Consider the following 13,027-nt stretch of genomic DNA (forward strand, 5'->3'; position numbering starts at 1 on the left):
TTCCATTTGTTAGGATTATTTGGTTTATGCTGCAATATAGAACGGGAATAGTTCTGCAGATATCAGTGGTTTGGAACCATTGTACGTGAAATCAGAACTAAGTTAGTTTTCCCAAATTATTCTTTGCTCATTAAACATGAGGGTGGACTCATGTTTAGACATGTTTAGACATGTTTTAGACAGCTGAAAGGGGACTTAGCTTGGATACTCATTGGTTCAAAAATATCACCTTTACTGAGGTAACTGGAAGCAGCTGGACTGGAGTTTCCGTAATTGAGTGGTGTTTCCTTCTTGTGATCAGGATGTGGATATTACAGTGCCAAAACTGTAAGCAGAGATGGCTGTTCAGGCCTTTTCTGGGTCTGCAGAATCTGGATACTGGCTTTTCCTCAGAGCATGAAAGTCCTTGCTTTATAGCAGTCAATTTGGTATACCTAGCAAGTGGTTTAGAACTGAATGTAGGAGAATTTACTGCAAGTAGTGCAAGTTGGTTATTCCTTGACCTGCTCTCCTGCATGCATCTCAGCATCTTAGTACAGAAAAACATAACCAGAGGAATATCCCCCGCCCTGTGTAAGTTAGCCTTTAATTGAAGCCGATTATGACCCTTCCTCTTGCATATAGGGTCTGGGAGGTTGCAAAACTCTCCTGTTGGACTGAAGCTGAAATTTCTGCAGGTATTACTAGAACTGTTAACAAAGGGAAGAAACAAGTCCAATGAATTAAATACAGTAATCTCTTTAACCTACTATTAAATCTCGTGAGTTTTAAAATTCTTTCAAATTCATTGAGCAAAAGGTTTCTTTGTAATTACACAACTGTGATTCGTTTAAATGGCACATTACAGATATTTTTTCAAAATTTCCTTGTGTTGAAGAATAGAAATTCCAATAATAATTGAGGGAAGAAAAAAATCTCTTATTGGGCAGCTGCTCTTTTCACAGTAGACTCCTGGGTTTTTGATGTAGTTTATATTCTTTGGTTGAGCACAGCCAAATGTTTGACAGTATTTCAGAGGAAGTAAAAGCAGAAACTGTAACTTAAGCAGCAGTGATGTGTAGGGCTATGTATCGTGAGGTCCAAAACAGTAAACTTTCATATATTTGCTCTAAACCATGTGTAGGGCATCTTCTGTAAGCTTTGGCAGAACCTTTTGGCACATGTTAATTTAATTTGTTTAACTTCAGGTTTCATGCTTGTTCTTAAGTGGTTTTCAGAGTAGATGTTCCCCTATGGAAGCGTCACCTACTTGCGTTGGGAAGATTTTTTTTGTGTGTTTTTTAATTAGCTTGCGTACAAAGAAGTAATTATAGGATATAATATATAGTATTATGAGACTTATGTATAATTAATATATTCCAGTACTATATAAAATGCATATTATACTTAATAAAATATAAAAATACATAATAATGTATGTTGTATATCATAATATATATTACTTAATATAATATAAGCCTAATTATAAGGAATGGTGAAAGCCACTCTCAGTCTACTCCTCAGCATATTAACACCATTACTGTGTTCTGAGGGAGTAAAACATTCATATATTGCTCCGTCTAAATAGAAAAGTTGAATGTGTAATAGAAGACGGTATCTGACATTTTCAGAAATTACTTGGTAATTAGGAAAGATAAGGTACGTTGTGTCACATTTGCGATGAAAAGAATGTGAGAATAGATGTAGAATGGATCTATGTTTTCTACATAAAATAGTATTCTGCAGCACATGCCAACATGGGCATATTGTGGGAAAAATGGTTTTAAAATAACATTGGTCATTCAAAATGGGTACTGTGCGGTCTCAGAGTGTCAGATCTTCACATTTGAGTTGATTGGCTGAGTTTGCATCCCTGATCGCATCTTCCAGGTGGGTGAGGGAAGTGATTAGTCCTGTAGTGTTAAAATCATAATAAAAAATATAGTACACTTTTTTGAGTAAACACAACTTCCCTAGTAATTCTGGTGATTCAGAATTCTAAATCATGCAACAGAATTGCCTATTTAAAAATTTATTTTTAAGTAAGAGTTGGGAATACCTATTTTGTGGTTTACATTATGTATTGGCTTTTCATGCAGTGTTACCTGAGCCTTGGATGGCAAGTCATTCTGTAAAATGAAGCTATTAATGTGAGTTATTCTGGGTTACTGATAGTTTGGAGGGTAAATTCAGTACTTAGAGCTGCGTTTCTGCTATGGACATTTTTAAGGTACAATATAACTTCAACTAATGTCCCTGCAAAAAGTTCGCACAGAGCTCAGTAGCAAGTGTAGCAAATCCCTATGTTTCTTCGATCCAGGATGTGTTATGTTTCTGTCCTTAAAATAAGCTGAATAAGGGAGCTATAGCTGAGAGGATGGGAAGGAACAGAGCTCTCTGTGAAAATATCTCCTTGTGACTCTTTGCTAGCCACTTGTGGCATTGCTGAAACAAAACGTATGTGTACAGGAAAATTCTCTCTCCTGTTGTGTTATATGTATTTCTCTGATGAAGCACTGAGGGAAGGAGAATTCTGTGGCAGATCAAAAAGGGTGAATTGTGAGCGTTTGAAAGGTGGGGTTTTTTGTTCTTGGTTTTTGTTTGGTTGGGTGTTTTAGGTTTTGGTTTGTTTTCTTTTTTTAAGCGCTAATATGAAGTTTATTGTATGTGCTAATAATGGTTTTCTTATTTTCTGGAGTCTATTGGTCTCTCCTTTTCATATTCACCTATCCTCATGAAATTGGATTTATTTTTCAGTTGTGGTTTTTTTTCTTTTCTATTTATTTGTATGTGATACTGAGTTCAAAGGAAAGCTAGCACTAGGGAAGACAAAAAAAGAGATGAAATCAGGTCTTTACAAGTGAAAAAGAGGTCTGATTGCAAATAGCCAGTTTAAATGATGGTCTGTTCTTTATAAAGGAAAGCAAGAGTTAATGAATTGTGTAAAAAATGTCATTGCAATTATGAAACATTATAAGTGATGATACCATTGTTCATATATTTGATATACCTCCTAAGAACAGAGAATCAGTTTCAGCCTGTCAGTTTTCGATAGTCAATTTATGCAAGGAAGAATGTGGGTATTAATCTTTATAACCCACTGACATCAAGTTTAAAAAATACTGTCAGCCATTTATCATGACTGTATGAAGTTTTTAGATTCATATAAGTAAATTGAAATGTGCTATTGCATTTGATGCATGGATTTCCAGGAAACTAGTTTTGATATGCTTGCAATTTTGTTTATATTGGTAAATCTTAAGTTTTATCCTTTACTCTGCTCTTGTAAACCGACTCTTCTGTGTCTCTTTTCTGATACAATTAGGGTGAAAACATAGTTCATGATGTTCATTTTCTACTGTTTATTCTTCCATGCTATTTTAATACACTTTATTCAAAAATAAATGAATAAAGCTTTTGGATATAGATAGAAAATATGAAATGTCAATATTTCCTTCCTTTGTATGTACGTTTTCCTCTCCTGATGATGGTGTGTAATTGCAGTGGCATGTTAATTGCAATTGTTACGTATATTTACATTATTATTGTTAGAAAATGAGTAAGAGAAGAGTTATATCTTTTACTTTAAAAGTTAACTCAACTTCTACAAGGACTATGTAGGTAAGAAAAGCATAAAAAGTGTGTTTGTTTATACAAAATTATCAGGACCTGTGCTTTTTCCTTTCTTTTGTCTTGTTGAAGAGCTTGAATGGCAGAAGCTGTGCTGCTTTTCTGTCCTCTTCTGAATGTCCTTGCCCAAATTATGATTATTTCACATAATGAACCTTCTGTCTAGCCTTCCATACTGTTTTAGCTTTGGTCTGTCGTATTTATATCATCATTATGGTTAAATCCTTATTATATTAGGTCTAATTTTGCCAAATTGAAGTTTCATGTTTTCATAAAAACATTCCCTTGTTCATCTCTTTTCTCATTCCTCCTTGTGTATGAATAAATTGTCCTCCTCTTCATGTACTGTATGCAAATAACACGGACCCTTTCCTGTTCTGTTATCGATGTAATGATGACTCCACTCTCTACCCTTTCAAATACCTCCTTAAAATAGACTTTGTCTGAAGTGCATTTAGTCTCTTGTAATCTCATCAACACTTTTAATTGAATTGGTTTTTTAAAGGTAAATATATTCCAAATAATGGGTAATACGTCATTATGGTTTTGTCTGATGTCCAGTTTGTTGCTTCTCTACCAGAAGTTCTGTTGCTTGCCATTTACCTAATGGAGTGAGTGGATATAGTGAGTGGAATGACTTAAATGTTTACCTCAGGTAAGGATTTGTGTAACTCCCCCATGTAGTTTCTGCTGCTAAATTGATCGTGGTAAATGTGGACATCTGCAGATCAATCTGCAGCAGAATCTGCGGAAGATGCCATTTTTAGTATTGCGAACAGAAGAATATGCTATGATGTATACAGGGGTGCCCCACAATTCAGTTCCTTATAGAAGATGGACAGAAGAGTCTTGAAGAGATAGAGAAAGACTTCAGAGACTGCTCAGGAAGTTCTGTGATAGGACTAAATATTATCAAGCTGACTTGATGAGTAGGTAAAAGGGAATAATTTTTTAACTGAAAGACTGGCACAAATCAGTTACTGCTGGCAAGAGGAAGAAGAGTCATAGTTCACCTTCCTATTGCACTCTTGTTCCAGTGTCATGTACAGACTTCCAGAGGAGATTCAGGGAAATGTTGCATGGCTCTCCCTCTGAATGGAGTTGAGAAGAGCGTGCTCCAAATGTGGAGTGTGCAAGGAATTCTCTAAAAATACGAAATTGTGCAGGCTAGAATTTTGTTTCCAGTTTCTTAATCCTTGCCTTTGAATGTAAGAATATGTTAAGTCTTTCCAAGCATAATGGGAAACAGTGAGATACCACAGGGTTAGAACAGAAGTTGCCTTTTAATGTAAACCTGTGCCATCAGAAACTACTTTTAATTGTTGGAAAGAGCAAAAGGTAGGATGTTATCATAAACTGTTGCAGAAGGCAGTTATTCTGGGTGCAAATGGTTTTATGGCCCCAACAAAAACAAGAGCTAAGGGACCACTTTTTTGTTGCTTTTACTTGTAGCTTTTGTTTAATTTCAGTGAACCTTCCTTAAACAATTGCAAAAATGAACAGAAAGAAAGAAACTTACCTTATGTCTTTTCTCCAAAGGCCCATTTCTAAGGAAGTAATTTACTGATAACACGGAGCAAATGCTATGGGCTTGGGGAGAGTGGCTGGAAAGCTGTGCGGTGGAGAGGGACCTGTTAGTGCAGGTTCACAGTAGGCTGAGCATGAGCTAGCAGTGTGCCCAGGTGGCCAAGGAGGTCAACAGCACCTGGGCTTGTGTCAGCAATAGTGTGGCCATCAGGAGCAGGGCAGTGATAGTGGCCCTGTGCTCTGCACCGGTGAGGCCGCACGTGGAATCCTGTGTTCAGTTTTTAAGAGGGACATTGAGGTCCTGGAGCGTGTCCAGAGAAGGGCAATGAAGCTCGTGAAGGGTCTGGAGAACAAGTATTTAGGGAGCGGCTGAGGGAGCTGGGGGTGTTTAGCCTGGATTAAAGAAGGCTGAGGGGAGACCTTATCGCTCTCTACAACTACTTGTAAAGGAGGTTGTAGTGAGGTGGGTGTTGGTCTCTTCTCCCTAGTAATGAGGGATAGGACGAGAGGAAATGTCCTCAAGGTGCATCAGGGGAGGTTTAGATTGGATGTTAGGAGAAATGCCTTCCCTGAAAGAGTGGTCAGGCATTGGAACAGGCTGCCCAAGAAGGGGTTGGGTCACCATCAGTGGAGGTATTTAAGAGACGTGTATATGTGGTACTTAGGGACATGGTTTAGTGGTGGAGTTGGCAGTGTTAGATTAGTGGTTGGAGTCTATGATCTTAAAGGTCTTTTCCAACCTAAGTGATTCTGTGAAATATGCAGCTTCACTTCTTTCCTAACATTATAGTTTCAGATCTGAAGACCCTGCTGCTACTGCAGTTTCTACAGTTGGAAGAGATCTTTAATAGTTGAATAGGAAACAGGGTGTCAGATGAACTTTATTAACATGCCGAGTAGCATGTATAAAATGGCAAAATAGAAGAATAGAATGAAAGAAGAAAAGGCATGAGAAGAGAACTCGGGAGATTACCTACTAAAGCATGTTGCACAGAGCAGGTCAAACTTCCAATTTCCTACAGAAAATTCATTTGAAACTTTGGTTAGACATGATCCAAATCTTGTTTTTTCTTTGGTCTTAACTCTTAACGTACAGCAAATCTAAAGCAATGCAACGCTTAAGTAGTACTCATTTACTGCAATAATATATTAGAAAGTCTACTTGATGAATCCCTTCTCTCAGTTGCATCACTGAAAGAAGAATACAGTTGATCGGAGTCAACACAACTAAGAGTAGATTAATGTAAATGTATTCTCATAGGTTTTTAGGAGTGTGTAAAAGTTGACAAAATAATACTAAGGTATGTTATCTGTACCTTGGAAAGAGATTTATTTCATATACAGATATTTTCATAGCTATGGAAAATACCGATAATATGCTGCTTATAATAATGGAAAGTAATTACTAAATTACGTAGGTCTTTAAAGAAGATTTTTTTCATGTTTAATTTTTCAGTTGTATACATATTCTTTGAGAAGTAAAGGGGAGCTCTGTGCCTTTTTAAAGTCTAAAATACCACACTACTAAAATGCATTAGAAAAAGTGTACGTATGTATACATCCATATCTAGGTTCCTGGCTACATACACACATGCACATGCGCGCATATGCACTTACACATAACTACATATATTTGAGCTCTGTGAACGATTGCGTGGCTTTTCTAAGCTGATGATACTGACTGAGGTTAGGACTTCCTGGCTGGATGCCCTTAGTAATGCAGTAGTTGTGTTGTGGTGAAGACTATAATTTATATGTCAGAAAGCATACCCTTTCTTATAACGGAAGAGGCTTTACATAAGAATTTAATTTGTAATTATTTACTTACAATTATTTACTAAACTAAGCAACTGAAGATTACAGGGCGCACCATTATTTGATAAAAAACTAACTGCAATCAGCATTACTGTAAAGCTATCTTTGTTTTCAAGTATTTCCGTACATTAAATAAATATTTAAGTAGATGGAAAGCAAAAACTTTGTTATTTATGTAACAACATATTTCAAAATATTTTGACCATATATTGATGTTTGAGAATTTGCTTCAGAAAAAGTAGGCTGCCTCCTTACTTAAGAATGTAGTCACCTGTTTGTACTGAAATGCATATAATTTTGGAAGTCCTGAAATGCCCATGTAATTATCTTTCCCCTTCTAGACTGGTATTGCTGAAGCACTGTCATGGGGGAAAAAAAAAACAGTGCTGTGTAGTACTACAACCGAGTTGTGGGAAACTTTTAGAAGAGGTCTCTGGCAGAAAGCTCTTGGATCAGTAGAGTCATTGTTGACCGAGTTTCGCAGCAGCTCAATTTCTGTTTGGTAATTTTCTTCTCTAAGCTGGTGTGGTTTGTAAGTGCGATTTTCCTTTGGAAGAGCTGTGTGAGATGGACTTTTGTGCCTCAACTCTATCTCTGCCTGCATTGTTGGTCTTCCCTGTAGGCTTTCTGTTAATTTCTGTTGCATGATTGGTTGCAGAAGTTTGCTGATTTAAGTTCGGTACAGTTCTTTCCTCCCTCATTCCCCTAGACTCGTGAGCACAATTGATTTCACTAAGCAGTTCTGTTAATCTTACCACAGTTTACCCTTAAGAGAACTTAAGTTATGGAGTCGTAGTCTTTCCATATAGTACTCCCTGAATTAAAATCAAGCCAGCGTTTGTTGTGAATCATAACCTCTGTTCGTAACAGAAAGAACTCTATTTTAAAATTTTTTGACAAAACCTGATGAGCATTTATTCTTCCATCTACAGCTGAATGCACTTCTTAAACTTAATTTAATCTCCTTTTTTCCTTCTGTACTCAGTTGTCAGAGATAAACTCATTTAGAGGGATTTGGGAGAGCATCGCTTGTTCTTCTGGATGATTCAGTCTTTCTCTCCTGAATACAGAAAAAGATTGTTGAGATTAGAATAACGTAAAATTTTATTAATTCTCCTCTTGATCTACCAGTCTGATGTATTTCTGGTTTGTAGTTAGGTTTCTAATAACTTTCAAAGTTTGTTATTTCAAATCTGAGGCAGATCCCTAGCATTAACCGATCTCATACAATAAAAGCAGGTCTTTCCTATACTTCACCAAAATTACTTTGAATCAGTCATTTAAAAAAAAAAAAAAAAAGCTATCTTCTAGTTCCTCTGACCTTTCACATCCCTACCACACAATTATATGCAACTACATTTCCAATTTTCTTAATATTCTCTGAATATCACACATTCTTCATTATTTCTGCCCTATAGTAGTTACTCTGCTGTTGAACCATTGTTCTTCATTATCCAGCGTGACATTCTGTATATAGGTATTCTTATGAAATAACTTTACGCTGTCTGTTCTTTTAATCTTATCATATTAATTTATCCAGGATTGTGTCATAGTCTATGCAGTGCTGCTTTTTTCTTTTTTCTTCCGGGACCTCAAAAATCTGAAACAATAATTTATACTTGCCATTACAGTCTGAGGATGGAAGCAGGCCAAGATGTGAAGGGGGTGTTAATGTCTTTCTGTTACATTTGAAAGCTTTGTTTTTTAGTATAAACCACTTTTTTCTTGTTTGAAACAGAAGCAGCAAACTTCAGGGGAAAAATAGCTCAGGGTTTAACTTATATTAATTTATGACATTTTGAGAGAGAAGGATGCTGAGCACCAGAGATAATTAACATAATTCACCCTGCCCTGCTATGTGCATTCTGTCTGCTAACCAGAGGTCATGGTTCTTTTAGGATCTGTGTGATGACTCACACTGGTCATCAAGACCAGCATTGAAATTGTCATCCAAACGAAAATTGCAGTCATTGTGCCAGGTTCAGGCACTCTTCTGCTGATGGATTTGAGGAGTGAGAGGGAAGGAGGTATTAAAATATAGTTTATTCTTTGTGTTTGGGGTCATGTTGTGATGGAGTGACATTGAATGATTTCTTAATTTTTTGATATATATCAGTTATATCATAATTGCAGGAATCGTTAAATAATGGAGTCCCATAAATAAGTTGGTCATGCAGTAGAAAAACATTTGTACAATAAACAAGTTAGCTAATATAAGGGAAAACAACTTGCCTGTTCACAGTGTTCATTTCTGATGGGTATTCATTTGCAGGTTCTTAACTTGTCTTGTGCTTACTTCTTTCCTCTGGAGTGTTTGAGGCGTGTTGATTTTCGTTTATGTAATAACCGATGTTGTTTTCCCCAGGTTAATTGCCAGAAGGTTTGGGTAGTAAAAAGAATTGTGTGCTGCCCCAGTGGTTTGAACTGAGTGACAAGTTTTGGACAGGAGACAACTGGAAGGAGAGTGGATATTAGATAAGATAGGTTTTCAGCTCTTTGTATATCGTGGCTTCCTGTCAGAATTCTAATTTTATCATGTTTTAGAACATGTAATCATGTTCTAATTCTTATGGCATGATCTGTCCTTCACTGCACTAAACCTGTGTCTGGAAACAGACTGTATTTTTGTGCTCTTCCCACCATTACTAGAGAATGCTGCTTATGTGTTAGACCTAGTATTTTTATCCTCTACAAACCCTTAACTTACAGAACTAGTTATTGCAGTATACTGATGTCATCAGCGTTGCTGAATGGTGATACTAACCTTGCCAAAAGTTTTGGAAATTAATGACCTATTTATTGAATTCTTGCTTCTGATCTCTGCTTTGATGATCATCTGGGATTTTTACACGTGAAAAATTGCTGCAGGTATGAGCCCAGACATGGCAAGAGCTCTTTGTAGAGGTATCATTTATAATTAAGGTTATTGTCTATGTATAAAGAGAGAGGGAAACGGTAGAACATTCAGAAATGCTGAGTGTGTTTTGAAAGTTCATTGGAAGACGATCCCTACATTGTCTAGATGCCTTTTGAAAAAATACTACTCCAACTCTAAAATCCTGTTCATCCTTACTAATTCTTCTTATATTCCACTGGAAGTTTTAGATATGCTGGGACATTTATTTAATGCCAACTACTGAAACTCAGTTAAAAATTCTGAAAGGTTATAGCCAATGTTGTAGCGTTTCAAGGTTCAGAAACCATTTATATGTGATTTCTTCTCATTTTATTCCTAAATCTCCTCAGTTCTCTAGTACTGTGCATTTCCACAGAAAAATTCGCATTTCCTTCCCCTGCCACCCCAAAATAATCTTTCTTTTGAAGTTTATCTTCTAAAACTTTTAGAATCTGCTTCTTCCCTACACTCCCATTCTCATTTTAAAAAACAAAACTTCTGCAACGTTCTAGTACATTATGGGTAGGCTGTAAAACTCTACTGCTTTGTCTGCTAATTTAGTGAAACCACTTGCAAACAGAAACAGTGTATGACATCGCTGCGTTTTTTTCAGACGCACTTTATTCTGTTGTGGTTTTATTCAGTGATTTAGGAATGTATGTTAGCTTTCATCTTTCTGAACACCAACGCTAAGCCTGTGTTAAGGAAGGTGTGAGTCTGAGGTTATTGCAGTTCAGGTACTTATCCAGGCAGAACTTTTTATGTTTTACTAGTCACTTGTTCTTTGCCAAAATACATAGTTGTGGTTAAGCCACATCCAGGGTGTTGGATGTAATTTGGGCTAACCAGATTAGTATGTTATTTTCTTGTCTTGGAGGTTTTGCCTTTTGCCTCGAGTTATGTCTTTCTCTTAGGCTCTCTTTTTTTAAATTTTAATTTATTTTAAAAATTTGTGAGCACCAACTGTTGTCTTACAGGAGCAAGTCTAGTGAGTGAAATCTTAGTTTCGCTGCAGAACAGCTTGCATAGAGACCACCCAGTAGATTTTAAGGAGCATTACTGCAGTAGTTACTTATTTACTACCTATATCTGCTAGCAAATACTTAGATATATTGTAGGGAGAATAAGGTCTGTTGTAACATCTTAAACTTTGCAACTTCATGTATTTGTAGTAACTTTGCTATTGTAGTACTATAACAAAGTACTATGAACTCAACAAAACCATGAATAACAGTTAAGGCTGTTCACTTCAAGACCTGCATCACTGCAGTTACAGAACTGATTGTGTGTTTGTGCATTTGTATGTTTGTGATTGAATTACTGTGGGCAAAGCTGTCTCATCTTTTTAATTACTCTCAATATATGGGGCTTTTACCTTTGACTTGTAATTGAGCAGATGGGTATTATATGAACCCAGGACTCAGCTTTGGTGAGATTGTTTTTATTAACTATGGTTGCTTTTTTATTATATCCTAAAGGAAAACAAAGCTAGGCTGTTTATAGAATACCAGTTTTTAAAGCAACAGGTCATAAAAAGCATACAACAAGTTCATGCCATATCAAATGTAATAAGTCATTCTGTTTCTCTTTAGCTTAAAGTACTCTACTATGTTGCATAGTAGAATGAAGTCCATCTACGGAGATGGCCTGTGACTATCAGAGGTCCTTACCATTATAGCTAGATTAGCGTTCGCCTAAACTTTCATTCCTTTGCCAAAGCCAGCAGAGGCCATTGCACTGTTGGAATATGTGTATCCTTCCTTTAAATTCCACATGCAGGTTTTATTTAAAAATCTTGCACAACCTGTAGCTGTGTTTATATGCAGCTTACCTGCACAAAGACACCCTGCTTCATTCGCGTAAGTGCACGTGTAAGCACAAGTCACAAAATCTTGGGCCTGTTGATTCTGTTGCAACGGAAAATCTACCTTGTTCCTTGTCCCTCATGGTTTGTTTTTGCTGCTGGGCAACGTTGGGAATCCTTTAAGCCTGTGCAGAAGGGCCTCTTCCTCAGTGGTGCCTCATAGCTCCTGGTTTTAGTGCCCGTTTCATGGGTAAGCAGTGGAATTTGTTGTTCTGTGCCTCCTGTGTGTTGCTTTGTGATTGTGATTTGGATCACAGTAGGTTTTTTTTCCTGGAGGAAGGGGAAGCCCTTGTCCTGGTTCCTGCTGAACTGCTGTGTAAACTGTAATCACACTAGAAAGTCTTTCATGTTCTAGAATGCAAAAGAGGGTCTGATGTTTATTATGAAATGCTTTTAGTTTAAATGAAACCAACCAACCGAAAAAAAAACCCCAAACCCCAACAACCAAATGTGTTATTTATGGATGGGAGAACATTTTTATTACAGCTTACAAAGAATAACTTTAATGTCCATTTACTAATACCATCCATTTCTTCTTTATGGATACTGAAAAACGTTTACTCAGTTGAGACTCTGGGATTAAGAGATCTTAGATGCTCTCTGGTGCTTGTTTGGAAAGCTGAGATCACCCTTCTTTTAACCTTGTAACATGGCTACATCTTCTATTATGTTAAAAAAAACACACTTGGTGACTAGAACTCAGGTACAACGAATCATAAAGCCAGACCTCAGTCTGTAAGTATTTATAGCATTGCATTTCAGATTTTGATAAGGCTTATGTTTCAAATTACTTTGGTCAGTTACAGTCATTAAGATGGCAATCTGGACAGTTGAAGTCGCTCAAAGTAAACTGCAAAATATACTGTAAATACTTGGGCAAGGAGTAAGATAATGATTCAAACTTCTGGCTCGCTTATCTCTCTTGATATAATTAGTTTTCCATCAATGGTTCAAAGTTCTGTTTCAGTTTATTACTGTTTTTCCAGTCTATGTAGCATGTTTACAGATGAATGCATCGCAAAAATTGCCAATTATAGATTCACTCTTAGCATAGCTATGGAGATAGGGAAAAAACCAAGATGCTAGGGAAAAAACCCAAGATGCTATTCAGAGACGTAAGATTAAATTCAGTGTGTTTGTGCTGGCTTTTTGGCACCTGCAATAGCAAAAAAAAAAGCTTTTTGAAAGAGAATAAACGTAAGAATCTAAGTAGAGATGTATGCACTTATTTATAGTGAAATGGTTTTCAAACAGGAAGGTAAATTACGTAGTGGGTTTTTCAATACTGTTTTTCTCAAGTTTGTTTGGCCCAGCTA

At 36.6% G+C, this 13,027-nt stretch overlaps 1 protein-coding gene across 10 annotated transcripts in view; it reads left to right on the forward strand.

Moving 5' to 3' along the window:
• The window catches only part of CTNNA3 (catenin alpha 3), a 562,887-nt gene that overhangs the window by 398,372 nt on the left and 151,488 nt on the right, over window positions 1–13,027 (forward strand). The gene's annotated exons all lie outside the window — the stretch shown is intronic.

Source organism: Phalacrocorax aristotelis, chromosome 14 (genome assembly GCF_949628215.1).
Source record: "Phalacrocorax aristotelis chromosome 14, bGulAri2.1, whole genome shotgun sequence".
In the NCBI taxonomy this organism is placed as follows: domain Eukaryota; kingdom Metazoa; phylum Chordata; class Aves; order Suliformes; family Phalacrocoracidae; genus Phalacrocorax; species Phalacrocorax aristotelis.